The 25,702-nt window shown below is 37.4% G+C and overlaps 17 non-coding genes across 17 annotated transcripts; all 17 read right to left on the bottom strand.

The window, feature by feature from the left end:
- Positions 1–11,811: 11,811 nt before the first annotated feature.
- Positions 11,812–11,952, bottom strand: LOC134001452 (U4 spliceosomal RNA). Its single transcript, XR_009927490.1, has one exon. It is a non-coding gene; the product is annotated as a U4 spliceosomal RNA (small nuclear RNA).
- A 709-nt stretch (positions 11,953–12,661) lies between these two features.
- LOC134001434 (U4 spliceosomal RNA) lies at positions 12,662–12,802 on the bottom strand. Its single transcript, XR_009927473.1, has one exon. It is a non-coding gene; the product is annotated as a U4 spliceosomal RNA (small nuclear RNA).
- A 701-nt stretch (positions 12,803–13,503) lies between these two features.
- LOC134001445 (U4 spliceosomal RNA) lies at positions 13,504–13,644 on the bottom strand. Its single transcript, XR_009927484.1, has one exon. It is a non-coding gene; the product is annotated as a U4 spliceosomal RNA (small nuclear RNA).
- Positions 13,645–14,346: 702 nt separating this feature from the next.
- LOC134001451 (U4 spliceosomal RNA) lies at positions 14,347–14,487 on the bottom strand. Its single transcript, XR_009927489.1, has one exon. It is a non-coding gene; the product is annotated as a U4 spliceosomal RNA (small nuclear RNA).
- Positions 14,488–15,189: 702 nt separating this feature from the next.
- Positions 15,190–15,330, bottom strand: LOC134001444 (U4 spliceosomal RNA). The gene has a single exon (XR_009927483.1). It is a non-coding gene; the product is annotated as a U4 spliceosomal RNA (small nuclear RNA).
- Positions 15,331–16,032: 702 nt separating this feature from the next.
- LOC134001524 (U4 spliceosomal RNA) lies at positions 16,033–16,173 on the bottom strand. The gene has a single exon (XR_009927556.1). It is a non-coding gene; the product is annotated as a U4 spliceosomal RNA (small nuclear RNA).
- A 701-nt stretch (positions 16,174–16,874) lies between these two features.
- Positions 16,875–17,015, bottom strand: LOC134001432 (U4 spliceosomal RNA). The gene has a single exon (XR_009927472.1). It is a non-coding gene; the product is annotated as a U4 spliceosomal RNA (small nuclear RNA).
- A 701-nt stretch (positions 17,016–17,716) lies between these two features.
- LOC134001431 (U4 spliceosomal RNA) lies at positions 17,717–17,857 on the bottom strand. The gene has a single exon (XR_009927471.1). It is a non-coding gene; the product is annotated as a U4 spliceosomal RNA (small nuclear RNA).
- A 708-nt stretch (positions 17,858–18,565) lies between these two features.
- On the bottom strand, positions 18,566–18,706 carry LOC134001443 (U4 spliceosomal RNA). Its single transcript, XR_009927482.1, has one exon. It is a non-coding gene; the product is annotated as a U4 spliceosomal RNA (small nuclear RNA).
- A 701-nt stretch (positions 18,707–19,407) lies between these two features.
- On the bottom strand, positions 19,408–19,548 carry LOC134001442 (U4 spliceosomal RNA). The gene has a single exon (XR_009927481.1). It is a non-coding gene; the product is annotated as a U4 spliceosomal RNA (small nuclear RNA).
- Positions 19,549–20,250: 702 nt separating this feature from the next.
- On the bottom strand, positions 20,251–20,391 carry LOC134001441 (U4 spliceosomal RNA). Its single transcript, XR_009927480.1, has one exon. It is a non-coding gene; the product is annotated as a U4 spliceosomal RNA (small nuclear RNA).
- A 702-nt stretch (positions 20,392–21,093) lies between these two features.
- Positions 21,094–21,234, bottom strand: LOC134001440 (U4 spliceosomal RNA). The gene has a single exon (XR_009927479.1). It is a non-coding gene; the product is annotated as a U4 spliceosomal RNA (small nuclear RNA).
- Positions 21,235–21,943: 709 nt separating this feature from the next.
- On the bottom strand, positions 21,944–22,084 carry LOC134001447 (U4 spliceosomal RNA). Its single transcript, XR_009927486.1, has one exon. It is a non-coding gene; the product is annotated as a U4 spliceosomal RNA (small nuclear RNA).
- A 702-nt stretch (positions 22,085–22,786) lies between these two features.
- On the bottom strand, positions 22,787–22,927 carry LOC134001532 (U4 spliceosomal RNA). Its single transcript, XR_009927563.1, has one exon. It is a non-coding gene; the product is annotated as a U4 spliceosomal RNA (small nuclear RNA).
- A 701-nt stretch (positions 22,928–23,628) lies between these two features.
- LOC134001525 (U4 spliceosomal RNA) lies at positions 23,629–23,769 on the bottom strand. The gene has a single exon (XR_009927557.1). It is a non-coding gene; the product is annotated as a U4 spliceosomal RNA (small nuclear RNA).
- A 701-nt stretch (positions 23,770–24,470) lies between these two features.
- On the bottom strand, positions 24,471–24,611 carry LOC134001446 (U4 spliceosomal RNA). The gene has a single exon (XR_009927485.1). It is a non-coding gene; the product is annotated as a U4 spliceosomal RNA (small nuclear RNA).
- Positions 24,612–25,313: 702 nt separating this feature from the next.
- Positions 25,314–25,454, bottom strand: LOC134001531 (U4 spliceosomal RNA). The gene has a single exon (XR_009927562.1). It is a non-coding gene; the product is annotated as a U4 spliceosomal RNA (small nuclear RNA).
- Between the last annotated feature and the right edge of the window lie 248 nt (positions 25,455–25,702).

Genomic DNA, 25,702 nt, shown 5'->3' with positions numbered 1-25,702 from the left:
GACACACAGTAAATTATTTTGTGACTGTTTATTGATTGTACAATGTTACTGATCATTATTTGAACATAATGGAACGCTGTAAAAATGTTTTCATTGCAGAATAAAACAAAATCATTATCCATACTTCTTATTCGTTCCTAGAAGAAAAAAAATCCTTCTTTCCTGGCTTAGTGTGTGTGTTGTCTCCATGTCTTAAGTGCAGCACTTTGAGTCAATTCAAAGTTGCCTTTCCGTGCCTAGGTGAAGCTTTTAATGTAAAAATATCTATCTCTAGTCTCTAGACTACTCCCTCTAACTCATCTGAAAGAAAAGTGCTGACAGAAGTTGTATTAACTAAACATTAAGAAAACACTTGAGATTTAACACTCAAGCCCTTGGCATTTTGGTTCTGTCAAAAACTACACAATTAAATGAAAAGAAAGAAATATACTGTTGTGTAAAAGCTTTTTCATTAATTCCTGCAAGTCTGCTTCGTGTTTTCTGTGCAGACTGGACCTGTTGGCAGCTATAACAGACTTTTATGTAACTGAATATTTCTACTAAAAGATGGTGCTTTGTTCACATATGGAATATAATGGAAACCAGTGCCATTAGTTAAAATGAACCATTACAGAAGGTTAATCATCACATTTTGACAAACATATGACTATAATCCGCAGGTTGCAAATTCCCAAAGTGTGCCACAAAAACATATGTTATAAAAAATCCATTAGTTGATGAGAAACATGACTGCTTTTAATCAGAATATGTATGGCATAAATTTAACAAATTGCAAAAAAGTACAAATCACACTTTTACTCAGTATTATAGATGTTAAAGAAGAAGAATACATATGATAGCAACACTAGAGCCATGGAGTCCTGAAACCGACAAAAGACAGTAGAAGGTAATCAGATAAATCAAAAATGTAAGTGATGAATTAAATAATTGTAATGCAATGTAAAAACAAAACAAAAAAACAAAATTTTCCTTTAACTTCAATCAGCTGATGAAATGACTTCAAATTGATGTAATGTTTTAGCACATTTCCCTGTTTTCCCAGAGAAACATTTCCTATATTCCTCATGCTTCCATGATAATGAGATGGGTGGGTCCATGTATGTCCAGGACAGAGATTGGTTCAGGGTGAGAATGCATAACATCAGTTGTTAAGTCATAAGCTTGTTATGTCAAACACTGCTAGCTAAACACTATACCATAAATAGAACTATGTGAGCTAGTAGATGTCAGGTTAATAATCCATACACTGTGCCGCATACTGGTATAACATTGCATTGTATACATCCTTGTAACCATGACTAAAGCATTTGAATCAGGAAGCTAATGTCAACATTAACATTAACTTCCCAGCCAGTTATATTTTGACTTGTGTGATAACCTTTTCCTGCTTATTGCCCATTTACGAGGTTCACTATCGATCTGGTAAAACTCATCTTTCTGCAAATCAAACATCCTTTTCACAAATAATTTTAATAGGCTTTACATATTTTTCTATTTACATATTTATCTTCAGTTTATTTTTTTTAACTCATATTAATCATAGGCTACAAATTTCAGTTTTCATCATTGTTACCACTGCATGCAACTTCCAGGTGTAACTACGTAATTACACACCTGAGCTGGGTGCACATGGACCTTTCCCTCCTGGGCACTACATAGTTTTATTTTTGTTTGTCTTTTTTACCATAGCAATGTTGTTTTTATAATGAAAACATATGTTCTTGGTTTGAGTTTAGTCCAAATCTCATTAAGTCTATTTTTTCTTAAAACCACTGAAAACCAAAATCTTTAATCATGCACGCCCTGTGCTCTGAAATGAAATGTGTATGTACTCCTGCCAAGGACAGCCCACAACAAGCCACAGGAGATTCATAGCAGAATAACAATGGTATGAAACACCTTCAGAATGTACTTGTCATTCATTATATTCAGATAGTCTTTTAGCATGTTTTGTATTTGAATATAGCACAAACAGTGTATTGTATTGTTGTAATATACACAAAATTTGCTCAGTGACAGAAGCAGTACAGTACCTTCTGACCATGTTTTGTATGTGTTGACACACATATCAATATACTTATATTGGTGAGAGGCTGCTACAGTTTGCTGTACATAGTGTTCATATTATTCCTTGAAGCTACTTATGTTGATGTTAGCATCTTATTACAGAGTTGAGCGCTCCCTTGAATGTTTTGCATTTGAGAAGCAGGTGCTCAGCAGCAGGGCTACTCTTGAGGAAAGTCAACTGCATGTAGACTATTTTCTCTCCATAACTGTTTAATGTTGCTACTGATGTGGTATTATAGGGCATTCTAATTAGGCCATTAAATTTGCAATACACACCATTCAGCCACTAGATGTCGCATTTTAGTACCAACATCTCAGACCAGAACAAATGTGTGTGCAGTTCAGTCAAAGTTGGAGGTAAAAGTAAAAACCAACAACTCACAAACTCAGATCAAACTGTCAAACAAGGCAGTGCTGGTCAAATATGGATCAAGACTGTGTTACTGCATTGCCTATTCCTGGCCTCAACTATTTAGCTGTAATTTGAGAAAGTTTGTGACATGACCACCATCTTGGAAACGGACATGGAGGACGCAGAGGGACCCACGTGCACTAATTTGCACACTCACATGCACTAACATGCATGTGTGGCCAGTGCGGCTACCAAAACAAAGACCAGAGAAGCTAGGATAACAACACACACAGAGAGGTAGTGTGGCTTAATTCTCTGCTCTAGTCGCCATTAGTCCACTATATCTACATGGCAAAGAATTGTTTGCTGACATCAAATGAGGCTAAATTTGCTTAGTTACACCTTTAATTGGATGACTAATTACACTTAGATCTTTATCAATACAACTGTAGTTTCACTTTAGCTTGATAGAGTTATTTGCTACACTTACCAACCTGTTGTTTTTATGTCTGCCCTCAAATGTGTCATTAATTGAATTTTAAGTAACTTTCGCAATAAGGATTTCACAAGATTAAACAAAATTGATACCAATCTCAGATTAGCTAATCATTGTTATTTGTCACCTTGTTAGTTATACTAAGATAGGCATTAGTTTCATATTTAAAATACAGACATGAGATTAACTCACAGCACTAAATAAATAAGCACATTTCCCAATTTATCAAACAGTTCCTATAAACTGAGTGGAATTTTTGAACAATGTTTAAAAGGTTAAGATTGAATGAAGATCATGTTTTAAGTTGCAATGTCATAAATTCAGTACACATAACTAACACAATAAAGAGGAATACATTTCTATAAAGTTTCTGTTTTTGTTTTTTACGCTATTTTCTTTTTTCACTACCCGTCTCTTCACCATCTTATGCAAAAAAATATGAAAAAAAATTCCAAACCCATACATGTCTACAGTATGATGAAACTTCCATAATAACAACAAAGGGTACGATGTGAAAGTGGATAAGAACCTGAAAGTCAGTGTGCTTTGAGAAAAGAGCAGAGGTTACGGAACAGAGGAAGAAGACAAGGCAGGTGAACAGCTTTCAGTGCACTTTATGGGAAAAGCTTTGGAAGACACAGATTAGATGTCTGTTTCATGTGTTGCCAAAAGCAAGACAAGGGCCAGCACTTACATAAACCAGGAGATGGAGTAGAATAGATGGACGGTGACCGAAAGAGTTAAGTTTACAGTTACAATGGATACACATTGTCTAAATAAATCCTCATTACTTGAAAAATGACTAAACTGGAGCTCACTGTCAAACACTGGAACTTCTGGGAGCAGACACTTGGGGTCGTTGGGTTACAGGATGGTTTTCCAACCGCCAGACCACCCTGCCACTCTGTCGCCCTTTAACCTATAGGTCAGACTATCAGAGTCACTCAAAGACAGTTCAAACTAGACTACCGGCCCTGAGTAAATACTTGGTAGATGTGAACATTTGGCAATAAGCTATCATAGGAGTCCTACACCAGGTCTGGTACCCACAAAATTGTTTTATTGCACAACCTTTCGCCCTTCAATTCACATCTGGTCACTGGTGAGACAGTGATGTAGGCTAGCAGCCAAAGGATTAAAATGGATGACCTAAACATAAAAATAGCCGGTGGTGAATACAAAATTGTAGACAATACATCGTCAAAGGCCAAGTTGGACACATGGGAAGTTTGGTGTGATCAGTAAATGAGAACAACATTGTCAGTGGAATTTGTTGCTCTTAAAAAGCACCAAAACAAAGAGGGTTAGGGTTAGCTTTTGATAGCCTCAAACTAGGCATATTTTGGCTGAGGAAACACATCAACAGCTTCAGGAGCACAGGTGCTACATCTAGCGATACTTTCCCAACAGCACAACCTTAAAGCAGCCAAAACAGGAGTAAAAAGAGGCCATAACCCAATTTGCAGAGAAATTTGCTGTTGTATTTTATATATTCTAATTGAAGCAATGTGGTCAGACATCTGTTTAACGTAAGGCTGTTGACTATGTAGCCTATATGTTTACTTACAGGTTTGGGTCAGGTGTGAATTTGATTAAGAGATACTTGCAGTTGATGCATTGGTTCCGGTACGGAGCTCTGCAGGTGCGGGGAGGGTGCAGGTTCGAAAAATTGGACCCTTGCAGGACTCTGAGGTATCTTCTGATTCTATCACAACAGCAGACTGTAAATCAAATTAGAAAATGGAGCTTAGTGTAAGCTTGCTAGTTTAGCTTATCTGCTAGATTCATGTTTCTCCATCAGTGACTCATTCTTCAGATGCTTGGATACCAGCCGACTAGTAACATCCAGTCATATTCATACATGTGTTACATGCCTTTAGAAGCTGATACATTTATGCTAAAGCTGTTTGTTGCAACAGCTCCTTCCACTAGCTTAGCATCCTTCATATGTACTAAGCTTTGGTGACTGTTGACTTTATGATCTGACCTATGTGTTTATGAGAAGGATTCATTTTCCCAGCTGGATTCTCATTATAGCTCAGATTCGTTGAGAGTTCCTATGCTAAACTAAATGTATGATTTTGGGGACATTTTGATACAATGCCTATGGGATATCTTGACATCTGGCATTCAGACTAATAACTATTATGAAACTGCTTTTGACAGGCTGTGGCTCAGGAGGCATCCACTAATCGGAAGATTGGCGGTTTGATTCCTGGCTCCCCCTGTCCAAATGTCAATGTCTCCTTGGGCAAGGCCTGGTAGCTAGCTGCCATCAATGAGGTACGAGAGGCATTGTGGACAAAAATTACTACGTCAATGCAGTCCATAATAACCCATATTCTTTGAATGTTAAAGCACAAATAATATACTATATAACACATTATCATAGTACTATCTAATTATTCTATTCTGAAGGTCAGAGGTCCATATCGGAAGTCTTTCATTCCAATGGATGCAACTTCAGTACATCCTTGACTTTCTCTAAATACTATATTATTGTTTTCCTCTTACATTTTAAGTGCATCAACACTATGGCAGTACTGTACCTCATAAACAGTAGCCCAGGGAGATATCCTTCAATGAAAATCAATTGAAAAGATCTGCTTGCACAGGACTGCAGTACCACTAATAACCACTTGATTTCTAGTGTTTAAAGGTCACACGCTGTTCTCTGCCTGCCTGGCCCGTGTATGTGTTCATCCACATGTATCCACACACATACCAACACGCATATACACATAGGCACACAGTCATGTATGCTGGTGTATGTGCTTAACTCCTTCCAGACACAGGGCTAGAAGACCTGGAGTGAGGTGGAGGAGGCAGGGAGAAGGAATGGAGCGGGGGATGGGGTCAAGGGGTGAAAGAAAGAGCTTCCAGATGTTGAGACTGTTTCTGTTTCAAATGAAAGTTCCTCCTTACTTCCTTTTTTGACTGAGAACCTGTGTGTTTCTGTGTGTGTGTGTATGTTTCTCCAGTACAAATTTTCACACCGCTTTTGAGGAATTTTCATTGATATCAGTTTCAGCACTTCTGACATGAGTTTTGATGACAACCAGAGACATACAGTATATATACTTTTTCACAACTGTCAAATACAGTTTCTGAAAATCTGATGAGTCATCTCACTGCTTACTGGCACAGAAATGTATGTTGTTACTATACACACTACATGCTTAGACGCATAGTCACTTGGTTAATATGTTATACCTTCCCCAAGTCAGCATTAGTCAGAGGAAATTTTGAACAAAGTAGAGAAAGTGTAATGAACATTTCTCCAGGCTATAACTCACTGAGTTTTTACTGAATGAAGGTGAATAATGACAGTTTATTTAGTTAGTTTAGGTGAACTATCCCTTTAAAACAGATCATAGATCAACCATTACATTGATAAATGCCTATTACTCATAAAACAACTAAAACAAATTTGCCAAGACAAGTTGTAAGTAGCAGATAGCTTATTACAAAATCTATATTTTGGCTGATTGTACAGAATTGGTGTGATCATGAAAAACAACAACTTCTATTATTGTGCTGTTTTGTAATTTTCATGGTAACCCTGGAATCATTTGTCCACAACATCAAGGATTATACATGCATAACCAATATGTGTGCAATACATTTACATTTAGTTAGGAACCAACACTGCAACACTGGACATACATAGGTTGTGAGTACACAAACAGTCAAATATTTTCACATTGATATTCATGTTGAAACTGACTCAATAATATCTGTCTGTATAATGAAAATTAAAATCACTGACTTTTCCTGATGATTTCAATTGGTGATGATTTCTATAACCATGGCTTGATGCTATACTGTTTATAATGTGTCATGTGTTGTGCTACCTATTGCTAAGTTGCACAACATATTGCTAGGTAGTAGAACACATAGAAAAAATGAAACTGTGAATCCACAGTGTTACGTTATAACCTGCTCCAGGTTACTAAAACTGTCTCCCTGTTACATCCCTGACAGGTCTGTTCCATTGTCTTTGATGTGACCACAAATATCAATATACTGTACAGAGAACCTGGAGAATAAATATAGACCCAATTACAACTAATGTTAATGCTAACTAAAATAAATAATTTCACTGCAGTGACTTTAACCATGGACTATTTATTTTTGTGTCATTATGTTGTGGAAGACCCATTGGGATTGTGAATGGGAACAATCAGTGGGACCTGAAACCATATTCAGAGACAATGATTCAAACTGAATTGGGCCCTTCACCAGCTTCTGAGTACTTGTTCAATGCTGCACAAACCAATATGTCTTTATAACCAATGAGTCAAAAATAGCTCCGATAAACCCACGAACAACCAGTCCAACCAGCACCAAACAGCAACTAGCTTATGAACTTGAACTTCACAACTTCACAAGCTAGTTAGCGACTACCTGGTGAACATGCAGCAGCTAAAGAGGCAGTTATTTATTTATTGCAGTTAATATAAATGGTCAAACTGTTTTGTCAATAGTTCACCGCCATATCCCTTAGCAAAAAGTAGTTTATTCAAGTGTACTACGCGTATACTTATTTTATACTAAAACTGAGGCAGTATACTTGGCTTATACTGAAAAGTATAAAGAAAAGTCTAAGACTAAGTACATTAATACTAAGACTTACATTTATACTTTAATACTCAAGCTTGTACTTGTACTTTAGTATACTTTTTACTTCTTTCTGCCACAAAGTACTAATACTTAGTATATCTTGATCCAAGTACAGAATAAGGTCAAGTCATTGACTCGTGCTTACATTTAATTTAGCAGAATAAAGGTGTTTTTCACTACACTCATTTGCTTTCAGGTTTTTTCATGTTCAAGATCATATAGTATATAACTAGTACAATGGCAGTATATAGAAGAGTGTACTTGTGGTATACTTAAAGAATACTTCAATAAACTAAAATGTGGACCAAAAGTATATACCTAATACACTAGTAGTATATAGATGAGTGTACTTGTTGTAAAGTTGTACTTTTGAAAGTGTAGTTTTATAAACTTAAAATGACCTTATAAAGTATACTTAAAGTATACTTTTATGAACTTAAAAATGTTCCAATTTAGTCCGAAGAGGTATTAAATTAGTATACTTTCTAGTACACTAAAAGTACATGGTCCGTAGTATACTTGCTATACTTATACTTAAACTCAAGCATACTTAATAAAATGAACTTCAACTATACTACTTTTTGCTAAGGGATATTATAGACATAATATCAGTGTTGAACTCACAACTTGTTCTGCCACCCACAGGTGACAAAAAAATCAGCTACAGTAATACTCCTTTAACCAAACATGAACCTCAACAATGTAATAATATTTTCTATGCCTACGTACAGGTATATGGTTGCTTAAGTAGCAAGAGTAGAATAGCAGCTAACACTAGCAAATGAGCAAATACACTAATTGTTTCATTTTGAAAAATGTACAAAAAAGTAGCCATTGTTTGGTTGATATATTTATTCTTTTACACATGCAATAGGCCTTTTCCACAGCAGACATTTTAACATATCACAGTAGGAAAAGCACAGGTGTAAGTAATCAAATGATTATTGCTTCAGTTTCAGGGTTTGTGCATTCTGGCTCACTGTCATACTACCATAGCTTACTGAGAGTCTTGGATAGAGCACAGTCATCATTAATATTATTAATAACACCTGCTTACAGAAAGGTCTATATTATATTTGACATTTGATCGGATAAACTGCTTGCTCTAACAACTCAATTGTCATATCAAGCTAAATACACTATTCCTTTGGGCTGCATTGATATTTTCAAGTGCTGTACTGGTTGTGTTTTTTGATGGGAATATATACAATAGTGGCATTATGGTATTCTGTTCTGGTTTATTAAGGCATGCTTGGCTAACTGCTCTGCTGGTTCAGTGTAGAAACTCAGTCACTTATACATCCAGAAACAAGGTTGGAGAACACTTGGAAAGGTTATTCTACAGCAGTAGGGGTATGAGTGTGAGGACAGTGTCAATATTTGCCCATGTGTGCTACAGTCATGTGGTCGTATCTGTGCGTGTGAGTGTGTTGAACCCCCTGAGTGTACCTACAGTATGTGCGTATGTTCAGAGGACCTCACCAAAGAGTCGATCCCTGTGGCCTCTAGGTAATTGCTCCCATATTTGCCAGGTTTGTGGTCTGGGTTAACAGTTGTACCTGGTGTGTGTGTGTGTGTGTGTGTGTGTGTGTGTGTGTGTGTGTGTGTGTGTGTGTGTGTGTGTGTGTGTGTGTGTGTGTGTGTGTGTGCATCTGTGGAAGCCATCACTCTTCTTTAATGAGTGGTGAAAATGGAGAGAGGAAAGAGAAAAAAAGTCCTACTTGACATTTTTTCCTTCCTGGAAAAGTTGTAGTGTGAGCTATCAAACGCTGATGATTCCAGGACGAACCTGACCCTGTGGATGGCAGTGTATGACATGATGTCGGGTCGAGTCAATTTTATTTGTATAGCCCAAAATCACAAATCACAATTTTGCCTCAGGGGGCTTTACAGTCTGTACAGCAATATAACATCCTCTGTCCTTAGACCCTCGATTCAAATGGGGAAAGGTTGTTTTAAACCCCTTAACAAGGAAGAAAAATGGAAGAAACCTCAACAAGAGCAACAGAGGAGAGATCCCTCTCCCAGGACACACAGATATGCAATAAATATTGTACGTGTAGAGAATAGAAGAAGAAAGGCAAATTAAAAAAATACAGCATGGAACAAGATGACAAAATTATGATGGATTTATAATATTCATGGAGAATGAAGAGGATGCTGAGCAGCTTCCTGGTGCCACCAAAAACATAGGACCTGAGCCACACAACCTCCATCAACATTGGGACCTTGCCAGAGGACAGACTATACATTCACACAGGTACTCACATCACATACATGAGAGAAGGGACAAGAAAAGACATTATTCACTCAGGAGAGATAGAAGGATGAAGACATCATTCAGAAAGAGAGACATGAGGTGAGGCTGCACTCCTTGAAGGATGGGGAACCAGATCCAAAACCTCATAAGATGACACTGACAGCCAGGAAAGCAGAGCAGATCCAGGGTGGGTGCTGGTCTTCAAAGAGGAGTCTGAGAGACAAGAGAAGAAAGAAGGAGAAAATAAGGATAGAGGCAGAGAAGAGACAGGAGCACATAGCTCAGAACCTCATGAGCTTGTGGAACAAGGACAGAATGTTAGAGAGATGCAGTGTTTATCAGCGCAATGATCAATAAGCTTGTCAGCGGGATAGCCCTTAGCAGATTCATTGAGACAGAAACCAACCCACTGTTGGGCCTAAATTTAGGATTTTTTAAATCAGCAAAATAACCTTAAAGTCTGATCTAACATGGATAGGAAGCCAATCAAGGTAGAATTGGTGTAATATGATCAAATTTTTTGGGTTAGGGACTAACTGCAGCATTTTGAACCTTTAGTACTAGCATGTGGCAGGCCAGAAATAGTTAATATTACAGTAATCAATTATGTACTGTTTGTGTGTATATATTGTGTGGTTGTGTGTGATTGTGGAGATTAGACCCACAAATACAAAATACAATATTTTGTAAGTCTAATCTAGTAGGCATTGTAAAATTTTAAGGACGTCATAAGCCACAATTGTTGGGAGCCACCGGTCTACACTGCATCAAAAAAACAAAAATAAATCTTAGGACAACATAAATAATCTAAATAGGCATATCATTTTGCAAGAAAATGGCACATAAGACATACAGCGTTCACAACAAAGTATTTGACATGTTTTTTTTTGTCAGTAGCATATCCATAGGATAGTGATGTTCAGTGTCCTTATAAAGTACACTACAATGGCATTTCAGGAGTTAGTCATTAAATTCATTACCTTGCACTGCCACCTGCTGGCGCTGTTTGAAAAGACATCTTCACACAACCCTCTGTATATAAATAAAACATGACTAATCCTATCTTATATCAGCTGAAATATAAAGATATCTGGGTGTCTTGATGAAGTACTGGTAGAAGCAAACAAACTAAAGCACATACACACATTTAAAGACTACTCTATAGACAAAAAAAAGCCTTTTATCATTTCTTTGTCAAAGTGGTTGTTGTACAATGAATACAACAACCAATATACGTAAACATATATAAGTAAACATCAAATACTTTTCTGTTACAAGACAAAAAGTGAAAATAAATGTGGCTTCTTAGAAAACACAGAGAGTACAATAATACTGGATTAATTCATGAAAGTACAACAGGCTATGTTAACACTAATGTTAAAGATGGGATTTTAGGTACATTTTTTGGTGTTTGTTTGTGGTAACAGTTAACAGGAACTTTTATAGTGAAACCATTTTTATAGTCTCTTGAATGACTAACAAAAATTTGCCACAGCTGACTATATTTCTATATTTTCATCCATACATGTTTTGTTTTTTTAAGTCAAATGCTCGTTTCAGAAAAGAAATATACAGATCGCAGATGTTGTCGTTTCCCGGTTTGGCAATTGATTGTCACTGGCAAATTTCAGATACATTTACCAGTCCTACAGTCTTCATTTTGAGATAATATGCCCATGGTTGGGTTAGTTTAATCTAGTTTTCCAAGACTGTGGTCCAACGCTCAAAACGTGATGCAACTGTCAGAAATTAACGACTGAGTGTCGCATCTCATTGGCTTGTTGATTACAAAGTCCGCTTTTTCCACGACTGTAAAGATGGGATGCTAGGGAAATTTGGGAAACATTGGACAACCTAATCTCTGTGATCTTACTCTCAAAATAACCATGTTTGGCTATATTTGAAGTGTAATTATTTCAGAAAAACATTGGAAAGAGATTTAAAAACAAACTGGATCAATTCATGAAAGTACAACAGGCAAAGTAAACATTAATATTGACACAACATTTAAAGTCTCTTGAGAGACTAACAAAAATTGCCTTAGCTGACTATATTTCAAGTCATCCAGGCGGGGTATTGGGTTAAGTTTTCAACCAGCAATAATCACTTCTCAGTAGAACTTCATAGACTACGAAATTGCCTCTGCGAAAGAATATCGACTGTAGTGATGAGATGAAATGGCACCTGGTTCAATGCTCACCACACACGTGGTGCAGTTCTCACAGTGTAATGAACGTACAGTGTAAGATGAATGACATGTTCACCTTGCACCTGATTGGCTCGTAGATCACAAACCCCGCCTTTTCCATGTAGTTGTAATCCCAGTCAAAAGGGAGACATTTGAGAAACCTTGGATAACCTCATACCTGAAATAATGTTATCCCAATTTACATGTTTTGTTTTTTTAAGTCAAATGTTCGTTTCACAAAAGAAATATACAGATCGTAAATGATTGTCACTGGCAAATTTCAGATACATTTACCAGTCCTACAGTCTTCATTTTGAGATAATATGCCCAGTAGTACCATGGTTGGGTTAGTTTAATCTAGTTTTCCAAGACTGTGGTCCAACGCTCAAAACGTGATGCAACTGTCAGAAATTAACGACTGAGTGTCGCATCTCATTGGCTTGTTGATTACAAAGTCCGCTTTTTCCACGACTGTAAAGATGGGATGCTAGGGAAATTTGGGAAACATTGGACAACCTAATCTCTGTGATCTTACTCTCAAGATAACCATGTTTGGCTATATTTGAAGTGTAATTATTTCAGAAAAACATTGGAAAGAGATTTAAAAACAAACTGGATCAATTCATGAAAGTACAACAGGCAAAGTAAACATTAATATTGACACAACATTTAAAGTCTCTTGAGAGACTAACAAAAATTGCCTTAGCTGACTATATTTCAAGTCATCCAGGCGGGGTATTGGGTTAAGTTTTCAACCAGCAATAATCACGTCTCAGTAGAACTTCATAGACTACGAAATTGCCTCTGCACAAGGATATTGACTGTAGTGATGAGATGAAATGGCACCTGGTTCAATGCTCACCACACACGTGGTGCAGTTCTCACAGTGTAATGAACGTACAGTGTAAGATGAATGACATGTTCACCTTGCACCTGATTGGCTCGTAGATCACAAACCCCGCCTTTTCCATGTAGTTGTAATCCCAGTCGGATGGAGACATTTGAGAAACCTTGGATAACCTGAATTAATGTTATCCCAATTTACATGTTTTGTTTTTTTAAGTCAAATGTTCGTTTCACAAAAGAAATATACAGATCGTAAATGATTGTCACTGGCAAATTTCAGATACATTTACCAGTCCTACAGTCTTCATTTTGAGATAATATGCCCAGTAGTACCATGGTTGGGTTAGTTTAATCTAGTTTTCCAAGACTGTGGTCCAACGCTCAAAACGTGATGCAACTGTCAGAAATTAACGACTGAGTGTCGCATCTCATTGGCTTGTTGATTACAAAGTCCGCTTTTTCCACGACTGTAAAGATGGGATGCTAGGGAAATTTGGGAAACATTGGACAACCTAATCTCTGTGATCTTACTCTCAAGATAACCATGTTTGGCTATATTTGAAGTGTAATTATTTCAGAAAAACATTGGAAAGAGATTTAAAAACAAACTGGATCAATTCATGAAAGTACAACAGGCAAAGTAAACATTAATATTGACACAACATTTAAAGTCTCTTGAGAGACTAACAAAAATTGCCTTAGCTGACTATATTTCAAGTCATCCAGGCGGGGTATTGGGTTAAGTTTTCAACCAGCAATAATCACGTCTCAGTAGAACTTCATAGACTACGAAATTGCCTCTGCGAAAGAATATCGACTGTAGTGATGAGATGAAATGGCACCTGGTTCAATGCTCACCACACACGTGGTGCAGTTCTCACAGTGTAATGAACGTACAGTGTAAGATGAATGACATGTTCACCTTGCACCTGATTGGCTCGTAGATCACAAACCCCGCCTTTTCCATGTAGTTGTAATCCCAGTCGGATGGAGAAATTTGAGAAACCTTGGATAACCTGAAATAATGTTATCCCAATTTACATGTTTTGTTTTTTTTAAGTCAAATGTTCGTTTCACAAAAGAAATATACAGATCGTAAATGATTGTCACTGGCAAATTTCAGATACATTTACCAGTCCTACAGTCTTCATTTTGAGATAATATGCCCAGTAGTACCATGGTTGGGTTAGTTTAATCTAGTTTTCCAAGACTGTGGTCCAACGCTCAAAACGTGATGCAACTGTCAGAAATTAACGACTGAGTGTCGCATCTCATTGGCTTGTTGATTACAAAGTCCGCTTTTTCCACGACTGTAAAGATGGGATGCTAGGGAAATTTGGGAAACATTGGACAACCTAATCTCTGTGATCTTACTCTCAAGATAACCATGTTTGGCTATATTTGAAGTGTAATTATTTCAGAAAAACATTGGAAAGAGATTTAAAAACAAACTGGATCAATTCATGAAAGTACAACAGGCAAAGTAAACATTAATATTGACACAACATTTAAAGTCTCTTGAGAGACTAACAAAAATTGCCTTAGCTGACTATATTTCAAGTCATCCAGGCGGGGTACAGGGTTAAGTTTTCAACCAGCAATAATCACGTCTCAGTAGAACTTCATAGACTACGAAATTGCCTCTGCGAAAGAATATCGACTGTAGTGATGAGATGAAATGGCACCTGGTTCAATGCTCACCACACACGTGGTGCAGTTCTCACAGTGTAATGAACGTACAGTGTAAGATGAATGACATGTTCACCTTGCACCTGATTGGCTCGTAGATCACAAACCCCGCCTTTTCCATGTAGTTGTAATCCCAGTCGGATGGAGAAATTTGAGAAACCTTGGATAACCTGAAATAATGTTATCCCAATTTACATGTTTTGTTTTTTTTAAGTCAAATGTTCGTTTCACAAAAGAAATATACAGATCGTAAATGATTGTCACTGGCAAATTTCAGATACATTTACCAGTCCTACAGTCTTCATTTTGAGATAATATGCCCAGTAGTACCATGGTTGGGTTAGTTTAATCTAGTTTTCCAAGACTGTGGTCCAACGCTCAAAACGTGATGCAACTGTCAGAAATTAACGACTGAGTGTCGCATCTCATTGGCTTGTTGATTACAAAGTCCGCTTTTTCCACGACTGTAAAGATGGGATGCTAGGGAAATTTGGGAAACATTGGACAACCTAATCTCTGTGATCTTACTCTCAAAATAACCATGTTTGGCTATATTTGAAGTGTAATTATTTCAGAAAAACATTGGAAAGAGATTTAAAAACAAACTGGATCAATTCATGAAAGTACAACAGGCAAAGTAAACATTAATATTGACACAACATTTAAAGTCTCTTGAGAGACTAACAAAAATTGCCTTAGCTGACTATATTTCAAGTCATCCAGGCGGGGTATTGGGTTAAGTTTTCAACCAGCAATAATCACGTCTCAGTAGAACTTCATAGACTACGAAATTGCCTCTGCGAAAGAATATCGACTGTAGTGATGAGATGAAATGGCACCTGGTTCAATGCTCACCACACACGTGGTGCAGTTCTCACAGTGTAATGAACGTACAGTGTAAGATGAATGACATGTTCACCTTGCACCTGATTGGCTCGTAGATCACAAACCCCGCCTTTTCCATGTAGTTGTAATCCCAGTCGGATGGAGAAATTTGAGAAACCTTGGATAACCTGAAATAATGTTATCCCAATTTACATGTTTTGTTTTTTTTAAGTCAAATGTTCGTTTCACAAAAGAAATATACAGATCGTAAATGATTGTCACTGGCAAATTTCAGATACATTTACCAGTCCTACAGTCTTCATTTTGAGATAATATGCCCAGTAGTACCATGGTTGGGTTAGTTTAATCTAGTTTTCCAAGACTGTGGTCCAACGCTCAAAACGTGATGCAACTGTCAGAAATTAACGACTGAGTGTCGCATCTCATTGGCTTGTTGATTACAAAGTCCGCTTTTTCCACGACTGTAAAGATGGGATGCTAGGGAAATTTGGGAAACATTGGACAACCTAATCTCTGTGATCTTACTCTCAAGATAACCATGTTTGGCTATATTTGAAGTGTAATTATTTCAGAAAAACATTGGAAAGAGATTTAAAAACAAACTGGATCAATTCATGAAAGTACAACAGGCAAAGTAAACATTAATATTGACACAACATTTAAAGTCTCTTGAGAGACTAACAAAAATTGCCTTAGCTGACTATATTTCAAGTCATCCAGGCGGGGTATTGGGTTAAGTTTTCAACCAGCAATAATCACGTCTCAGTAGAACTTCATAGACTACGAAATTGCCCCTGCACAAGGATATTGACTGTAGTGATGAGATGAAATGGCACCTGGTTCAATGCTCACCACACACGTGGTGCAGTTCTCACAGTGTAATGAACGTACAGTGTAAGATGAATGACATGTTCACCTTGCACCTGATTGGCTCGTAGATCACAAACCCCGCCTTTTCCATGTAGTTGTAATCCCAGTCGGATGGAGAAATTTGAGAAACCTTGGATAACCTGAAATAATGTTATCCCAATTTACATGTTTTGTTTTTTTAAGTCAAATGTTCGTTTCACAAAAGAAATATACAGATCGTAAATGATTGTCACTGGCAAATTTCAGATACATTTACCAGTCCTACAGTCTTCATTTTGAGATAATATGCCCAGTAGTACCATGGTTGGGTTAGTTTAATCTAGTTTTCCAAGACTGTGGTCCAACGCTCAAAACGTGATGCAACTGTCAGAAATTAACGACTGAGTGTCGCATCTCATTGGCTTGTTGATTACAAAGTCCGCTTTTTCCACGACTGTAAAGATGGGATGCTAGGGAAATTTGGGAAACATTGGACAACCTAATCTTTGTGATCTTACTCTCAAGATAACCATGTTTGGCTATATTTGAAGTGTAATTATTTCAGAAAAACATTGGAAAGAGATTTAAAAACAAACTGGATCAATTCATGAAAGTACAACAGGCAAAGTAAACATTAATATTGACACAACATTTAAAGTCTCTTGAGAGACTAACAAAAATTGCCTTAGCTGACTATATTTCAAGTCATCCAGGCGGGGTATTGGGTTAAGTTTTCAACCAGCAATAATCACGTCTCAGTAGAACTTCATAGACTACGAAATTGCCTCTGCACAAGGATATTGACTGTAGTGATGAGATGAAATGGCACCTGGTTCAATGCTCACCACACACGTGGTGCAGTTCTCACAGTGTAATGAACGTACAGTGTAAGATGAATGACATGTTCACCTTGCACCTGATTGGCTCGTAGATCACAAACCCCGCCTTTTCCATGTAGTTGTAATCCCAGTCGGATGGAGACATTTGAGAAACCTTGGATAACCTGAAATAATGTTATCCCAATTTACATGTTTTGTTTTTTTAAGTCAAATGTTCGTTTCACAAAAGAAATATACAGATCGTAAATGATTGTCACTGGCAAATTTCAGATACATTTACCAGTCCTACAGTCTTCATTTTGAGATAATATGCCCAGTAGTACCATGGTTGGGTTAGTTTAATCTAGTTTTCCAAGACTGTGGTCCAACGCTCAAAACGTGATGCAACTGTCAGAAATTAACGACTGAGTGTCGCATCTCATTGGCTTGTTGATTACAAAGTCCGCTTTTTCCACGACTGTAAAGATGGGATGCTAGGGAAATTTGGGAAACATTGGACAACCTAATCTCTGTGATCTTACTCTCAAGATAACCATGTTTGGCTATATTTGAAGTGTAATTATTTCAGAAAAACATTGGAAAGAGATTTAAAAACAAACTGGATCAATTCATGAAAGTACAACAGGCAAAGTAAACATTAATATTGACACAACATTTAAAGTCTCTTGAGAGACTAACAAAAATTGCCTTAGCTGACTATATTTCAAGTCATCCAGGCGGGGTATTGGGTTAAGTTTTCAACCAGCAATAATCACGTCTCAGTAGAACTTCATAGACTACGAAATTGCCTCTGCACAAGGATATTGACTGTAGTGATGAGATGAAATGGCACCTGGTTCAATGCTCACCACACACGTGGTGCAGTTCTCACAGTGTAATGAACGTACAGTGTAAGATGAATGACATGTTCACCTTGCACCTGATTGGCTCGTAGATCACAAACCCCGCCTTTTCCATGTAGTTGTAATCCCAGTCGGATGGAGACATTTGAGAAACCTTGGATAACCTCATACCTGAAATAATGTTATCCCAATTTACATGTTTTGTTTTTTTAAGTCAAATGTTCGTTTCACAAAAGAAATATACAGATCGTAAATGATTGTCACTGGCAAATTTCAGATACATTTACCAGTCCTACAGTCTTCATTTTGAGATAATATGCCCAGTAGTACCATGGTTGGGTTAGTTTAATCTAGTTTTCCAAGACTGTGGTCCAACGCTCAAAACGTGATGCAACTGTCAGAAATTAACGACTGAGTGTCGCATCTCATTGGCTTGTTGATTACAAAGTCCGCTTTTTCCACGACTGTAAAGATGGGATTTTAGGGAAATTTGGGAAACATTGGACAACCTAATCTCTGTGATCTTACTCTCAAGATAACCATGTTTGGCTATATTTGAAGTGTAATTATTTCAGAAAAACATTGGAAAGAGATTTAAAAACAAACTGGATCAATTCATGAAAGTACAACAGGCAAAGTAAACATTAATATTGACACAACATTTAAAGTCTCTTGAGAGACTAACAAAAATTGCCTTAGCTGACTATATTTCAAGTCATCCAGGCGGGGTATTGGGTTAAGTTTTCAACCAGCAATAATCACGTCTCAGTAGAACTTCATAGACTACGAAATTGCCTCTGCGAAAGAATATCGACTGTAGTGATGAGATGAAATGGCACCTGGTTCAATGCTCACCACACACGTGGTGCAGTTCTCACAGTGTAATGAACGTACAGTGTAAGATGAATGACATGTTCACCTTGCACCTGATTGGCTCGTAGATCACAAACCCCGCCTTTTCCATGTAGTTGTAATCCCAGTCGGATGGAGAAATTTGAGAAACCTTCGATAACCTGAAATAATGTTATCCCAATTTACATGTTTTGTTTTTTTAAGTCAAATGTTCGTTTCACAAAAGAAATATACAGATCGTAAATGATTGTCACTGGCAAATTTCAGATACATTTACCAGTCCTACAGTCTTCATTTTGAGATAATATGCCCAGTAGTACCATGGTTGGGTTAGTTTAATCTAGTTTTCCAAGACTGTGGTCCAACGCTCAAAACGTGATGCAACTGTCAGAAATTAACGACTGAGTGTCGCATCTCATTGGCTTGTTGATTACAAAGTCCGCTTTTTCCACGACTGTAAAGATGGGATGCTAGGGAAATTTGGGAAACATTGGACAACCTAATCTTTGTGATCTTACTCTCAAGATAACCATGTTTGGTTATATTTGAAGTGTAATTATTTCAGAAAAACATTGGAAAGAGATTTAAAAACAAACTGGATCAATTCATGAAAGTACAACAGACAAAGTAAACATTAATATTGACACAACATTTAAAGTCTCTTGAGAGACTAACAAAAATTGCCTTAGCTGACTATATTTCAAGTCATCCAGGCGGGGTATTGGGTTAAGTTTTCAACCAGCAATAATCACGTCTCAGTAGAACTTCATAGACTACGAAATTGCCTCTGCGAAAGAATATCGACTGTAGTGATGAGATGAAATGGAACCTGGTTCAATGCTCACCACACACGTGGTGCAGTTCTCACAGTGTAATGAACGTACAGTGTAAGATGAATGACATGTTCACCTTGCACCTGATTGGCTCGTAGATCACAAACCCCGCCTTTTCCATGTAGTTGTAATCCCAGTCGGATGGAGACATTTGAGAAACCTTGGATAACCTGAAATAATGTTATCCCAATTTACATGTTTTGTTTTTTTAAGTCAAATGTTCGTTTCACAAAAGAAATATACAGATCGTAAATGATTGTCACTGGCAAATTTCAGATACATTTACCAGTCCTACAGTCTTCATTTTGAGATAATATGCCCAGTAGTACCATGGTTGGGTTAGTTTAATCTAGTTTTCCAAGACTGTGGTCCAACGCTCAAAACGTGATGCAACTGTCAGAAATTAACGACTGAGTGTCGCATCTCATTGGCTTGTTAATTACAAAGTCCGCTTTTTCCACGACTGTAAAGATGGGATGCTAGGGAAATTTGGGAAACATTGGACAACCTAATCTCTGTGATCTTACTCTCAAGATAACCATGTTTGGCTATATTTGAAGTGTAATTATTTCAGAAAAACATTGGAAAGAGATTTAAAAACAAACTGGATCAATTCATTGAAAGTACAACAGGCAAAGTAAACATTAATATTGACACAACATTTAAAGTCTCTTGAGAGACTAACAAAAATTGCCTTAGCTGACTATATTTCAAGTCATCCAGGCGGGGTATTGGGTTAAGTTTTCAACCAGCAATAATCACGTCTCAGTAGAACTTCATAGACTACGAAATTGCCTCTGCGAAAGAATATCGACTGTAGTGATGAGATGAAATGGCACCTGGTTCAATGCTCACCACACACGTGGTGCAGTTCTCACAGTGTAATGAACGTACAGTGTAAGATGAATGACATGTTCACCTTGCATCTGATTGGCTCGTAGATCACAAACCCCGCCTTTTCCATGTAGTTGTAATCCCAGTCGGATGGAGACATTTGAGAAACCTTGGATAACCTGAAATAATGTTATCCCAATTTACATGTTTTGTTTTTTTAAGTCAAATGTTCGTTTCACAAAAGAAATATACAGATCGTAAATGATTGTCACTGGCAAATTTCAGATACATTTACCAGTCCTACAGTCTTCATTTTGAGATAATATGCCCAGTAGTACCATGGTTGGGTTAGTTTAATCTAGTTTTCCAAGACTGTGGTCCAACGCTCAAAACGTGATCCAACTGTCAGAAATTAACGACTGAGTGTCGCATCTCATTGGCTTGTTGATTACAAAGTCCGCTTTTTCCACGACTGTAAAGATGGGATGCTAGGGAAATTTGGGAAACATTGGACAACCTAATCTCTGTGATCTTACTCTCAAGATAACCATGTTTGGCTATATTTGAAGTGTAATTATTTCAGAAAAACATTGGAAAGAGATTTAAAAACAAACTGGATCAATTCATTGAAAGTACAAAAGGCAAAGTAAACATTAATATTGACACAACATTTAAAGTCTCTTGAGAGACTAACAAAAATTGCCTTAGCTGACTATATTTCAAGTCATCCAGGCGGGGTATTGGGTTAAGTTTTCAACCAGCAATAATCACGTCTCAGTAGAACTTCATAGACTACGAAATTGCCTCTGCGAAAGAATATCGACTGTAGTGATGAGATGAAATGGAACCTGGTTCAATGCTCACCACACACGTGGTGCAGTTCTCACAGTGTAATGAACGTACAGTGTAAGATGAATGACATGTTCACCTTGCACCTGATTGGCTCGTAGATCACAAACCCCGCCTTTTCCATGTAGTTGTAATCCCAGTCGGATGGAGACATTTGAGAAACCTTGGATAACCTCATACCTGAAATAATGTTATCCCAATTTACATGTTTTGTTTTTTTAAGTCAAATGTTCGTTTCACAAAAGAAATATACAGATCGTAAATGATTGTCACTGGCAAATTTCAGATACATTTACCAGTCCTACAGTCTTCATTTTGAGATAATATGCCCAGTAGTACCATGGTTGGGTTAGTTTAATCTAGTTTTCCAAGACTGTGGTCCAACGCTCAAAACGTGATCCAACTGTCAGAAATTAACGACTGAGTGTCGCATCTCATTGGCTTGTTGATTACAAAGTCCGCTTTTTCCACGACTGTAAAGATGGGATGCTAGGGAAATTTGGGAAACATTGGACAACCTAATCTCTGTGATCTTACTCTCAAGATAACCATGTTTGGCTATATTTGAAGTGTAATTATTTCAGAAAAACATTGGAAAGAGATTTAAAAACAAACTGGATCAATTCATTGAAAGTACAACAGGCAAAGTAAACATTAATATTGACACAACATTTAAAGTCTCTTGAGAGACTAACAAAAATTGCCTTAGCTGACTATATTTCAAGTCATCCAGGCGGGGTATTGGGTTAAGTTTTCAACCAGCAATAATCACGTCTCAGTAGAACTTCATAGACTACGAAATAGCCTCTGCGAAAGAATATCGACTGTAGTGATGAGATGAAATGGCACCTGGTTCAATGCTCACCACACACGTGGTGCAGTTCTCACAGTGTAATGAACGTACAGTGTAAGATGAATGACATGTTCACCTTGCACCTGATTGGCTCGTAGATCACAAACCCCGCCTTTTCCATGTAGTTGTAATCCCAGTCGGATGGAGACATTTGAGAAACCTTGGATAACCTGAAATAATGTTATCCCAATTTACATGTTTTGTTTTTTTAAGTCAAATGTTCGTTTCACAAAAGAAATATACAGATCGTAAATGATTGTCACTGGCAAATTTCAGATACATTTACCAGTCCTACAGTCTTCATTTTGAGATAATATGCCCAGTAGTACCATGGTTGGGTTAGTTTAATCTAGTTTTCCAAGACTGTGGTCCAACGCTCAAAACGTGATCCAACTGTCAGAAATTAACGACTGAGTGTCGCATCTCATTGGCTTGTTGATTACAAAGTCCGCTTTTTCCACGACTGTAAAGATGGGATGCTAGGGAAATTTGGGAAACATTGGACAACCTAATCTCTGTGATCTTACTCTCAAGATAACCATGTTTGGCTATATTTGAAGTGTAATTATTTCAGAAAAACATTGGAAAGAGATTTAAAAACAAACTGGATCAATTCATTGAAAGTACAAAAGGCAAAGTAAACATTAATATTGACACAACATTTAAAGTCTCTTGAGAGACTAACAAAAATTGCCTTAGCTGACTATATTTCAAGTCATCCAGGCGGGGTATTGGGTTAAGTTTTCAACCAGCAATAATCACGTCTCAGTAGAACTTCATAGACTACGAAATTGCCTCTGCACAAGGATATCGACTGTAGTGATGAGATGAAATGGCACCTGGTTCAATGCTCACCACACACGTGGTGCAGTTCTCACAGTGTAATGAACGTACAGTGTAAGATGAATGACATGTTCACCTTGCACCTGATTGGCTCGTAGATCACAAACCCCGCCTTTTCCATGTAGTTGTAATCCCAGATGGATGGAGACATTTGAGAAACCTTGGATAACCTGAAATAATGTTATCCCAATTTACATGTTTTGTTTTTTTAAGTCAAATGTTCGTTTCACAAAAGAAATATACAGATCGTAAATGATTGTCACTGGCAAATTTCAGATACATTTACCAGTCCTACAGTCTTCATTTTGAGATAATATGCCCAGTAGTACCATGGTTGGGTTAGTTTAATCTAGTTTTCCAAGACTGTGGTCCAACGCTCAAAACGTGATCCAACTGTCAGAAATTAACGACTGAGTGTCGCATCTCATTGGCTTGTTGATTACAAAGTCCGCTTTTTCCACGACTGTAAAGATGGGATGCTAGGGAAATTTGGGAAACATTGGACAACCTAATCTCTGTGATCTTACTCTCAAGATAACCATGTTTGGCTATATTTGAAGTGTAATTATTTCAGAAAAACATTGGAAAGAGATTTAAAAACAAACTGGATCAATTCATGAAAGTACAACAGGCAAAGTAAACATTAATATTGACACAACATTTAAAGTCTCTTGAGAGACTAACAAAAATTGCCTTAGCTGACTATATTTCAAGTCATCCAGGCGGGGTATTGGGTTAAGTTTTCAACCAGCAATAATCACGTCTCAGTAGAACTTCATAGACTATGAAATTGCCTCTGCACAAGGATATCGACTGTAGTGATGAGATGAAATGGCACCTGGCTCAATGCTCACCACACACGTGGTGCAGTTCTCACAGTGTAATGAACGTACAGTGTAAGATGAATGACATGTTCACCTTGCACCTGATTGGCTCGTAGATCACAAACCCCGCCTTTTCCATGTAGTTGTAATCCCAGTCGGATGGAGACATTTGAGAAACCTTGGATAACCTGAAATAATGTTATCCCAATTTACATGTTTTGTTTTTTTAAGTCAAATGTTCGTTTCACAAAAGAAATATACAGATCGTAAATGATTGTCACTGGCAAATTTCAGATACATTTACCAGTCCTACAGTCTTCATTTTGAGATAATATGCCCAGTAGTACCATGGTTGGGTTAGTTTAATCTAGTTTTCCAAGACTGTGGTCCAACGCTCAAAACGTGATGCAACTGTCAGAAATTAACGACTGAGTGTCGCATCTCATTGGCTTGTTGATTACAAAGTCCGCTTTTTCCACGACTGTAAAGATGGGATGCTAGGGAAATTTGGGAAACATTGGACAACCTAATCTCTGTGATCTTACTCTCAAGATAACCATGTTTGGCTATATTTGAAGTGTAATTATTTCAGAAAAACATTGGAAAGAGATTTAAAAACAAACTGGATCAATTCATGAAAGTACAACAGGCAAAGTAAACTTTAATATTGACACAACATTTAAAATCTCTTGAGAGACTAACAAAAATTGCCTTAGCTGACTATATTTCAAGTCATCCAGGCGGGGTATTGGGTTAAGTTTTCAACCAGCAATAATCACGTCTCAGTAGAACTTCATAGACTACGAAATAGCCTCTGCGAAAGAATATCGACTGTAGTGATGAGATGAAATGGCACCTGGTTCAATGCTCACCACACACGTGGTGCAGTTCTCACAGTGTAATGAACGTACAGTGTAAGATGAATGACATGTTCACCTTGCACCTGATTGGCTCGTAGATCACAAACCCCGCCTTTTCCATGTAGTTGTAATCCCAGTCGGATGGAGACATTTGAGAAACCTTGGATAACCTGAAATAATGTTATCCCAATTTACATGTTTTGTTTTTTTAAGTCAAATGTTCGTTTCACAAAAGAAATATACAGATCGTAAATGATTGTCACTGGCAAATTTCAGATACATTTACCAGTCCTACAGTCTTCATTTTGAGATAATATGCCCAGTAGTACCATGGTTGGGTTAGTTTAATCTAGTTTTCCAAGACTGTGGTCCAACGCTCAAAACGTGATCCAACTGTCAGAAATTAACGACTGAGTGTCGCATCTCATTGGCTTGTTGATTACAAAGTCCGCTTTTTCCACGACTGTAAAGATGGGATGCTAGGGAAATTTGGGAAACATTGGACAACCTAATCTCTGTGATCTTACTCTCAAGATAACCATGTTTGGCTATATTTGAAGTGTAATTATTTCAGAAAAACATTGGAAAGAGATTTAAAAACAAACTGGATCAATTCATTGAAAGTACAAAAGGCAAAGTAAACATTAATATTGACACAACATTTAAAGTCTCTTGAGAGACTAACAAAAATTGCCTTAGCTGACTATATTTCAAGTCATCCAGGCGGGGTATTGGGTTAAGTTTTCAACCAGCAATAATCACGTCTCAGTAGAACTTCATAGACTACGAAATTGCCTCTGCACAAGGATATCGACTGTAGTGATGAGATGAAATGGCACCTGGTTCAATGCTCACCACACACGTGGTGCAGTTCTCACAGTGTAATGAACGTACAGTGTAAGATGAATGACATGTTCACCTTGCACCTGATTGGCTCGTAGATCACAAACCCCGCCTTTTCCATGTAGTTGTAATCCCAGATGGATGGAGACATTTGAGAAACCTTGGATAACCTGAAATAATGTTATCCCAATTTACATGTTTTGTTTTTTTAAGT

This window comes from Scomber scombrus, chromosome 19 (genome assembly GCF_963691925.1).
Source record: "Scomber scombrus chromosome 19, fScoSco1.1, whole genome shotgun sequence".
Lineage (NCBI taxonomy): Eukaryota > Metazoa > Chordata > Actinopteri > Scombriformes > Scombridae > Scomber > Scomber scombrus.
Note: the sequence above shows the minus strand (reverse complement) of the source record. Positions and strands in the feature narration are given on the sequence as shown.